General features: G+C 37.9%; 1 pseudogene; it reads right to left on the bottom strand.

Annotated features, from left to right (window-relative positions):
• Positions 1-9,327: 9,327 nt before the first annotated feature.
• LOC149146732 (polyadenylate-binding protein 4 pseudogene) lies at positions 9,328-10,545 on the bottom strand (annotated as a pseudogene).
• Between the last annotated feature and the right edge of the window lie 1,229 nt (positions 10,546-11,774).

The following is an 11,774-nucleotide window of genomic DNA, read 5'->3' as shown; positions in this document are numbered from 1 at the left end:
GGATGCACAACATATATTAACAAAATATCTCAAAGAGATGTGGTTTCATAGAATATGATGATTGCAACATTTCTAGTGTTCTTCAAGTAAGTGCAATGTTTGGGGTGTTAGAACTAGGAAAATAAGGGTAGGAGAACTTGAAAATGAAATTATATGGTACTAAAAATTGAAAACATCATCTTGCTTCAGAATAAGGATTAGGGCATTGAATTATGCAAATACAACATATTTCTAAATAGAGGATAACCAATATTCTTCTTCAATAGATCAATGAAATACTATGGTGAGTGGGGTAGGATAGAATGATGCAATTTCCATAAAAACTAGAGGAAATATTGGTAGTTGTAAGTGCAATGTTATATTATTTCAATAGAGGTCAAAATCTTCTAGCAAAAATATTTTAGATGGTGGTGTTCCCTCAATAGAAACAGAGGTAGATCAAATGTTTTGATCCATTTCTCACTGATTAAGTGGAAGAGCAATGTTTCACTGCTGGAAAAGAATTTTTATTTCAAAAGTGACAATGTCCACAAGCCGACAATCTAACTTGTTCTAATGTTACTTGTGGCATACCTTGCAGTGTTTGCGGAATACTATAGGAACTCATGGCAAAATGAATTGCGCCATATAATCTAAATATGGGAAATATATAATAAATGTGAATTCACAAGATACAGTGGCATGTAATCAACTACCTCCAGAAGAGGTAAGGATTATTATGTATATTATTATTTCAATATTTTTCATTTTAGAAACTTCGAGAATTTGTGGGTAAGCTGATTATTTGAGTTTCGATACCAACATCATACACAATTTCTAATCAAATTATGTACCATACTTGATCTCCCAGATGAGAATGAACCAGGTGAATGATACATAAGAAAATACGAATGGATTTAATAAAATACAGGTAAAGTTTGTGCTAGGTGGAAGATCCATTTACAATTACAAGCATAGATAACTTAATTAGTTGATCAAGAGACAATGAGTGAACTTCTCATCCCAATATTTCAAACATGTTGGCTTTATTGTGAAGTCATCATCTGCTATTGTTTGGGATTTGAAAAGAAAACTAGCAATAGAATCACTAATGTCCAAGTCCTAGATGGCTAGTTTATAGAAAAAATCTAGTAATAAAAGAGCAGGGTAAAGTCATCTATCTGTTACTATGATAACCCCTTTAGGAGAGTCCCAGAACACCATTTTCCATATTTTTCCTGTACCTAGACCAATGGTGGTTGGCTTTATTTATGAGAGAGCCATTGGGTCTCCATACTTCCATGTTTAATACAATCACCGCCTTCCCCATCCCCACTCCCAGCGCAATTCTAGGAAACACTTAGATGATTACATATTGTTTCAAGTCCTACCATCTAACAAGGACACTAGATTTCTTTATGAGTGAGCCATTGGGTCTCCATAATTCCATGTTTAAGACAATCACTACCTTCCCCATCCCCACTCCTCGCCCAATTCCAAGTAACACTTAGATGATTACATACTTTTTCAAGTCCTACCAGCTAACAGGGACACCAGTAGGACAACATTTAGCAGCACCATTCTAGTAGAGCCAAGACCAATGATATCTGAGGTGGGAGAGTTTTGAATAACAATGTTCGCGCCATTACACAATGGGCCTTGGTTAGTTTCCTCCTTAAATAAGTTAAGGAAACAAACCTCATGAATATGAAAATACACAACAATGAAAAGGGAGACACTCTACCGAATCAAGGAGCAGGTCTAGACAAGGGCACCTATTTCAAAATTGATGGCTATCCACAACATAGGTGGATACCATAGGTATTCTATATATTAAACAAATTCCAATGTCATTTATCACAAGAGGTGACTTCTATGCCAAAGGTGAACACTTGGCCCTCAAGGTTGGTGTAATGGATGCATTGAAACTCAATGTTTCCCTGATTGATGCTCTTGGCTTGTATACACAACACACTCTCAGCTCCTATGGTTTTATGACGAGATTACCTACCTCGTGGGAAGCTTGTGGGATATCTCTGACAAGAGATATCTACACAGAACACCCCTAGTACTCTAAAAATTTTCCTCTTACTTTATTATCTTTATTTTATCGTCAGGTTGCCTAGTGTGGTATTTTGGGCGTTATGTAGGGGTTGAGTTGATCTAGGTTGAAACTCTAGGAATTATGTGGATATGGTTCGTCTCAGGTCAACAAGGTTCCTGTAGCTCATATTCAAGCTTGTTTTGCCTTCAAGGATTGTTTTCTGTACAGTTTCTGGATTTTTTTATCTTCTATAAAAGCATTTGTGATAACTGGGTGAGAAACACCATTTACTTTAATTTGTTGTTCACTGGTCTCTTCATCGTGCCCAAGGTTCATTCTGAAGGGACTTATCACTTGTCTTTGGGGTTTTCTTCAAATTGAGGGTTTGACTATCAATCAAATCTAGTTCATACGCCCAAGAAATCTATGCAATATCAGTCATCAATTGGCTTTAAATGCCTTTTTATGTCAAAACTTTGAGTTTACGAATGCTCATCTACTAAGTCATCTACTAAGATGGTTTATAATAAGGTTGGTAGAGAATATGATGGTAGAGGGGATGATTGAGAATATGGTGGGTAGATAAGAAGGAGAGAAGATGATGGGAAATAAGATAGTGGATAGATAAGAATTTCTTCACGGGTAGCCTAGCTTATAGAGACTAGCACGGGATGTTCTTTATTAGTACTTCATCTCTTGATCAGTCAGTACTTCATAAGAGCATGAGAGGATGGTTTCCTTTATTGTGTTCTTTAAGAGTTGAAGCATAAGATGAATGATTATAGATTGTATGATGGATGGTTGTATGAGGATTCTTAACACACCCTTCCTCAGCCAAAGCCATTATTTTAGCTATAGTAGCGAATTAGAATTCCATTCTTGAAATGGAAATCCTCCCATCGTTTCTTAAAATTCAATGAATAATCACCTATTGCAAGCATATATTTTCTTTCGGGGTGATTCTTTATGGAATCAAAGAAACTGTAGAGATTCAACTATGTATTGGGATAAACCTGAATTCTAATACATTGAATGTTTTCATTAATGAATGTTATGTTTTTATAAATCAGGTATCAAACAAATATCAATAAATACATTACAATAAAGAATGATATTTAAAATTACTCACTACATTGAATGTTTTATGTAAACAGTGTCAGTGTCAGTAGCACTATAAAAAAATCCCTTACCAACCAACAATGTCTCTCAAAAACTCTAGTAAATTAAAAAACTACCCTCACAAATGAAGTGGAGCAGGGGACAGGTGAGGTGGGCAGACCACCCAAGGAGGGCCCAACCCAACCTCCCTTCCCATTTAAGATTATTGTTGTGTAAAAAAGGAGGAGGCAGGGTTTGACTGCCCAACCTCCTCCATAATAACTGGATCTCAAACCAACTGTGCCACAACAGATTTATTGTGAAGTCTGCCACCTTTTCATTATATAAACCTAGCATTTTCCCAGTGTGCCCAAGCATGGTGTAGTCATTACACCTCTTGGAGACACGAACCCGATGGTGTAGTCAGTTTCCTGATATGAGCAGCCGATTTGAAGAGGACCTGGAGGAGGGAATCTTTGAGGAATCTAAGGGGAATCTAAAAGATTCCTTGAACCCCAAATTTTCACTTTCTTAGAATTCATAAATTTGATAGTCGATTTTTCACTATTCGATGCCACAAATATAATGGTACGTTCATTTTTCCATTTGCTCATTTTATTTTTCGACCACTTTTCTAAGTGTAGTGCAGGTGTCAGCATTCATGTGTGAGCATCCATTTCCATGAGATTCGACGCCGTAAGTTTGATGGCATGAATAGCTTCAGCAGTTTGACATCTGCTTCTTCAGATGGTCCCTAGATGTGAGGTATATGCGGTGTGTTCATGTACTTCTTTCACTATGCATTGTGTTGCACAGGTCCCTGTTTGATGCTTGATGTGGTATCTTGTTTCTTACTCGTTTTCATGATTCCTACTTGATGTGATGTGGAATCATATGTGTGATGTACTTGTTTTCATGATTCTTCATGTTGTGTTTTGAGATCCCTTTTTCGCTATGTTGATGGGATACTCATGTTGTCACCATGTATGATTGCATTGAAATCCCTTTTGTGCCATGTTAGCGAGATGTTCATTATCATCATCCATGAGTTTGTGTCATACTAATAGGGGTCCTTTTTTTGACTGAGAGTTCCTGTAGCGGAACATCTCTTGGAGCCACTCCTGCGTGATGGCATTTTCCTTGTATGATAGCGACATCACCTCTTATGTACATCATCACTATTGACAACACTTAATGCAGTGGCCTACACCATCTTGACATCGGGGCCTGGAGACGTAGTCCCTCCTAGAAGAACTATGTTATCAACGGCTTATGTTTTCACGTGTTGATGATTATCATGTTCCTCTTCTTTATAACATGCAGATGTATTCATTCATGTTATTTTAAAAATGCAATTTAACACATCACGAAAGTAAAAGGACTTGGAAGGGTAGTTTGTCACACCCAGACTTGGATCAAGTGGTATCAGAGCGGTCTTTGCGTGGATGTGAATTGCAAGCGTGAACAATGGAATGTTTAGTGACAAAGGATGACAAAGCGATGTACGAGACCATGCTCAAAATTTGCAAAAGGGTGGAAATAATGTATGAAACTCTACAGAAAGAGACAGAGGAAAATGAGTGATTGGAGCTTCAGTTGCAAGACACGGAAGAGGCTGTGGAAGAACTGAAGCAAAACAAGAAAAATCTCCAAACAGAGAATGCTGAATTGAAGATGCGTCTACATGAAGAGAAAGAGGAAAAAAAAAAGTTTTCTACAATAGCTACAAGCAAAGGACGAGGCCTTGGAAAATCTGAAGTGTGATCCATGTGAAATCAAATGTAATTCTCCAAATTCATGTATGTTTCCTGATGATGATTTCGCTGTTTTTGAAAATCATACCACAGGAATTGGCTCCAAACTGTTGAAGAAAATAGGGTATGAAGGAAAAGGCTAGGGCGTTAATGGCCAAGGCATTGTCAAGCCCATCAAAGTAGAAAAATTACCCCGTCAGATAGGACTTGGGTATGTCAGAAAGGAAGTTGGGGAATGCGCTGAGACAACTAGCGAACCACCAACAACAGATGATGAGTAGTGCTCATTAGTTCTTTCCAAATTGACAGAGGAGGTAAAATATGTTGATTTCCTTTCAGGTTCGTCGTCACATAGTATGATTTATGTTGGAGATGTGGAGATCCCAATTACAGGGGCAAACATGAGGCTCCTTACCAAGACGAAGCATGAGAAGAAAGAAGAACTTGGTGTTAATAACCAAGGCATAACTCAACCATTGGAGGTTATGCAGATACCTCAATTTGCAGGCTTGAGATACACCAAAGGATAATGCTCGAAGGTGTCAAATTCTTCTGAGACATTGTTGAAATCGTCAAGGAAAGAGGAAGATGGAAATACATTCCCATCATCCCATGGCAGTTTCCATTGCAGGGAAAGAGTTGAGGCAAGCTCTCATCACCATACTTTCACCAAAGACAGCAAGGAAAGGTATAACCAGCTTCAATTCTCGAATGATCATTTCGATTCTAATCATGTTGTTAATGATGAATGTAAAACATGGAATCGAAAAACATGTACCTTTTGTGGATTACATAACCATACATTTTCTAAGTGTTGGAAAAGAATGGCAGCACACAAAAATATGAGGCGTGAAATATCCTCTCAACAGCTGGTAAAGAAACATGTTAAGAAGATCTGGAGGGAGAATTCCTATTGCAGTCATTACGATAGAAACCATCGTTGTCAATAAACGTGTGCCGGCCCTTGGGGAGCGGACCCAACATACAACTTCCCTCACAAATGAAGTGGAGCAGGGGACAGGTGAGGTTGGCAGGCTGCCCAAGGTGGGCCCAGCCCAACCTCCCTTCCAAATTAAGATTATTGTTGTGTAAAACAAGGAGGAGGCGGGGTTTGACCACCCAACATCCTCCATAATAACCAGATACTTGGGGCACAGAGCCAACCACCAAATGGAAACCACCGTTGTCAATAAACGTGGCCTGGCCCTTGGGGAGCAGACCCAGCATACAACTGGCCTCACAAATGAAGTGGAGCAGGGGACAGGTGAGGTGGGCAGACCGCCCAAGGCAGGCCCAGCCCAACCTCCCTTCCCAATTAAGATTATTTTTGTGTAAAAAAAGGAGGAGGCGCGGTTTGACCACCCGACCTCCACCATAATAACGAGATCTCAAACCAATTGTACCACAACGGATTTCTTGTGAAGTCCACCACCTTTTTATTGTATAAAACCCAACATTTTCCCAATGCACCGAAGCATGGAGGAACTAGGAGAGGGCACAGAAATTGAGATGATTTTTTTTAATTAATTTTTTAATGCAAGTGGAACCATGATTGAGCAAAATTTCCATGAGGGTGAAATTTTTGCAGTGTCCAAAATGGAAAAATTTTATGTTAATCTTACACCTCTCAGTGACACAAACCCGATGTCGCAATCAGTTTCCTGATCTGAGTAGCCGATTTGCAGAGGACCCGGAGGAGGGAATCTTTGAGGAAACTAAGGGGAATCTACAAGATTCCTTGAGCCCCAGATTTTCACTTTCTCAATATTCATAAATTTGACAGTTAATTTTGCACTTTTCGATGCCACAAATCTGAGGGTGTGTTCAAATTTTCCATTTGTTCATTCTACTTTTCGGACACTTTTCTAAGTGGAGTGTAGGTGTTAGCATTCATGTGCGAGCAACCATTTCCATGAGATTCGACACCACGAGATTGATTGCATGAACAACTTCAGTAGTTTGACATCTGATTCTTCGGATGGTCCCTAGATGTGAGGTATATGCAATGTTTTCATGTACTTCTTTTACTATGCATTGTGTTGCCTGTTTGATGCATGATGTGGGATCTTGTTTCTTACTTGTTTTCATGATTCCTGCTTGATGTGTTATGAAATTATATTTTTGATGTACTTTTTTTCATGATTCTTCATGTTGTGTTTTGAGATCCATCTGTCGTTATGTTGATGGGATACTCATGTTGTCTCCATGTATGATTGCATTTAAATCCCATTTGTGCTGGTTGGCGGGATGCTCATTATCATCATGCATGAGTTTGTGACATACTGATAGGGGTCCTTTTTTTGATTGAGAGTTCCTGTAGCGGAACATCTCTTGGAGCCACTCCTGCATGAGGGAATTTTCCTTGTATGATAGCGACGTCACCTCTTATGTACACCATCACTTAGAGGACCCGGAGGAGGGAATCTTTGAGGAAACTAAGGGGAATCTACAAGATTCCTTGAGCCCCAGATTTTCACTTTCTCAATATTCATAAATTTGACAGTTAATTTTGCACTTTTCGATGCCACAAATCTGAGGGTGTGTTCAAATTTTCCATTTGTTCATTCTACTTTTCGGACACTTTTCTAAGTGGAGTGTAGGTGTTAGCATTCATGTGCGAGCAACCATTTCCATGAGATTCGACACCACGAGATTGATTGCATGAACAACTTCAGTAGTTTGACATCTGATTCTTCGGATGGTCCCTAGATGTGAGGTATATGCAATGTTTTCATGTACTTCTTTTACTATGCATTGTGTTGCCTGTTTGATGCATGATGTGGGATCTTGTTTCTTACTCGTTTTCATGATTCCTGCTTGATGTGTTATGAAATTATATTTTTGATGTACTTTTTTTCATGATTCTTCATGTTGTGTTTTGAGATCCATCTGTCGTTATGTTGATGGGATACTCATGTTGTCTCCATGTATGATTGCATTTAAATCCCATTTGTGCTGGTTGGCGGGATGCTCATTATCATCATGCATGAGTTTGTGACATACTGATAGGGGTCCTTTTTTTGATTGAGAGTTCCTGTAGCGGAACATCTCTTGGAGCCACTCCTGCATGAGGGAATTTTCCTTGTATGATAGCGACGTCACCTCTTATGTACACCATCACTTAGATTGACAACACTTAATGTGGCGGCCTAAACGTAGTCCCTCATGGACAAACTCCATTATCAATGACTTATGTTTTCATGTGTTGATGATTGACATGTTCCTCTTCTTTACTTCATGCGGATGTATTCATTTATGTCCTTTTAAAAATGAAATTTAACACATCACGAAATTAAAAGGTTTTGCAAGGATCCTTTGTCACACCCAGACCTGGATCAAGTGGTATCAGAGAGGTCTTTGCGTGGATCTGAACTTCAAGCGTGAACAACGGAACGTTCAACCTTTGCGTGGATCTGAACTGCAAGCGTGAACAATGGAACGTTCAGTGACAAAGGATGAAAAAGCGATGTACGAGACCATGCTCAAAATTTCCAAAAGGGTGGAAATAATGTATGAAACTCTACAGAAAGAGAAGAGGAAAATGAGCGATTGGAAGAGGCCCTCGAAGAACTGAAGCACAACAAGCAAAGTCTTCAAACATAGAAAGTTGAATTGAAAATGTGTCTACATGAAGAGAAAGAGGAAAAATAAAGTACCCTCCTCATCTCTTAGAACATATATGGAGTGGGTTCTATTAATTTCAGTAACTATCATTTCATTCATAAAATTGAATAACTGCAATAACATTTGCTTAAGTAAACATAAAATTTACATTTATTAATTGTTGTTATATTTCCAATAATATCTATCTTCATAAAAATTTCCTAATGCCTTACCAAAATTATATGACTTTATCAATATAACAAGAGAAATATGTTCAACAATATTGTCTCATTGCAAGCATGTGAAACAACAATATATTCTACTTTTATGGTGGATAAAGCTATTGTTTCATGAAGCTACTCTAACACATGAGATATATACTCATTTTCTTCTTCATTTATAGGACATAATCCAAAATAAAGTTTAAAATTGGAATCAAAAGGAATATTAAGCAATTTCATATTGTTCATCCCGAAATTTTCAAGTAATTTTTCTACATATTTCTACTGTGAGAACATCAACTTATCATTTTTGTTGTCCCTATGTATTTCAATTCCCAAGATTTATTTTCCAACTCCTACATCCTTCATATCAAATGACCTAAACATCTAAGGATATCCTCAACATACAATACTAAAATATCAAATATTCCATTCAAACTTTTAAAAAACACATGATCATACTCACTTCTATTATAATTTTGGCTCATCATGAAAGCATCAAACTTCTTTCACCATTGCTTACAAAACTCTCTAGCTGTTCTATATAAATAAATTCATCCAAATCACCATGCAAGAAAGTTGTTCTAACATCTAATTGTTCTATTCCAAGACAAGTAAGCAACTAATTCTAATACAATGAGGAGAGGAGATCAGCAACAACAGCTGATTCAAGGAGGGGATCATTACACAACTTGGAGAAATGGGAGAAATGACTACGCAGTTTTGTTTTTCTTTCTTCTTTTGGTCGAGCTGGAGCCACATAAAGAGGCTTGCCCATGAAAACTTTCCCATTCATTTTTGTTAGAGCTAGGGATGCTTCATTAGGAGATGAGAATGCTACAAAACCTGAACCTGTACTGTGTCCATGAATATCCCTCGTTATTTTACATGAAGTGATTGTGCCATAAATAGAGAATAATTCTTTCAACTTGTTGTCATCAATACTGTCATCCAAATATTTTAAATAAAGATTTAATCCATATTGCCTCCTCAATTCAGATTTCTTCAATGCCCTTCCAACATACCATTCCTTACCATCAATTTCTTTTCCATTTAAATTCTCAACGCACTTTGCTGCATCATCTACATTCTCAAAATTAACAAATCCAAAACACTTGGACTTTCCGTCTGCATCCCTCATCACTGCCACGCTGGTAATTGTTCCATACTGACCAAAATAATTCCTCAAATCCTCATCATTCATTGACTCTGATAAATTCTTAACAAAAACATTATTAAACTTTGTGTTTCCATTTTCTCGTTCTCGCTGCTCCTTTTTCATGAATGGAGCAACAGAAATGGGTTTGTCGTTTACCAACGCACCATTCATGTTTTGTATTGCATTTTGCGCTGCTTCGTCCTGCTCAAATTGCACATATCCATATCCTTTGGATTGCCCTGATGCATCTGTTGCAATATTAGAAGAGAGAATGGGTCCGAACATAGAGAATTTATGATAGAGAGTTTTATTGTCTACTTCTTTGTCAAGATTCTTAATAAATAGGTTGGCTGATCCACACTCGCGGATGCTACGGTCGCGACTTGAGTACATTATCCGGATAGGCTTTCCATTAAGGGGTGTAAAATTCAATCTACGTAAAGCCTCACTGGCATCTTCAGCGGTGTTGTAATTGACATAGGCATATCCGAGAGAAGTCTCGGTTATGGCATCTTTGGGGATGCGAACAGTGTGCACTGGACCTATCCTCTGGAAGAGTTCATGAATCTGGGCTTCTCGAACATTGGGCTCCAGATCCCCCACATACAAACATTTCCTCGCTGATTCATTGTCCCTGCGATTAACACGGGCTTCTCGGGCTTGGACCTTCTGTGCAATTGCCTCCATGCTTTTGTTTTTTTATCTCTTATCTCTGCTTTCAAATACCAATTCAAATAAAAATCCAACTCAATTCAAATAAAAATCCAGACTCACCTGAAAATACAGACTCACCATAAAACGCAGATGATGTTCAAACTCCGGGGAGAGAGAAAAGAATCCTTGCGGCACTTTTGTCTTTACGGCAGATTTATCGATTTTCTTGTGTAATCCTTTGTACCTGCCGAAATAATACGCAGAGGGAGGAAGGTGAGAATACAGCACCAATTCAATGGTCAGGTTGATATACTCATATAGTCGATGGGATTTTGCAGGTGCGGTGATAGGCCGACGTTTCGAAGACTTACGTTTTTTCTTAGGAATTTGAAAGGCTAGGTTTAAATAGAATTAAGTTATATTCATTAAGTTAACACGTATTTTAATTTTAATTTAATTATAGTTATTTTAACTAATTAAATATATCATTTATTAGACTATACACGTATAGATATGGATAATATAGTAACATAGATAATAGAGTTATGTTGAAGGGATATTATTTCTTCTTAAGCAATTATAAGTGTTATGAATTAGATCATCTACTTTTTTTGGTTTTCGTATACTCATTTGAAAGACAAAAATATATAGATTTCGTGATGGTTTCCAAGGCTAATTCGCAAATTCATGTGTATGTCAATCCTTGTGTAAGATTAATAAACAATGTAAGATGCCACATATTTGGAACTATTTAAGGATGGGCATGAGAAATGCGCATATTATGGAGTGGGTGCATGCGCCAAAATGATATTATTAGTCCCTGCCATCTGGCAATGGCCAGGGACTATAGTAATCGGATTCACGATTTTTAGCATTAATTCACGCGGTTTATACACTGAGTGTGCGGCTTATGCAACCAGTTGCGTACGTTAACTCTATGGTAGTTTGTTTCATCATCTTATTTGGCCTCTTCCCGAGGAGAAGAGGCCAAAAGCATATGTTATTTTCGACTTGTGTTGTTTTCATTATTTGGGAAGTGGAGATTAATGCTAGCATTAAAGGACTATTACAATCGAATTGCATTGAGATCTGAGGCGTATGTACACCCAACAAAAAATTTAACCAAAGTTTTCTGATCCTGGTTTCCACTGCCACCACCTTGTAACCGCCACCTACACCTTTCAAGACGGTGACACAAACACTACAACTACACGTTGCATGGTGGTGCCACGAATACTGCAATGGAAATAGGAAGTATGGCT

The sequence above is a fragment of the Pinus tabuliformis genome, chromosome X (genome assembly GCF_031772625.1).
Source record: "Pinus tabuliformis cultivar Carrire ecotype Pingquan chromosome X, CPIR1, whole genome shotgun sequence".
NCBI lineage: Eukaryota > Viridiplantae > Streptophyta > Pinopsida > Pinales > Pinaceae > Pinus > Pinus tabuliformis.
The sequence above is the reverse complement of the archived record's forward strand: the minus strand, read 5'-3'. Positions and strand labels throughout refer to the sequence as shown.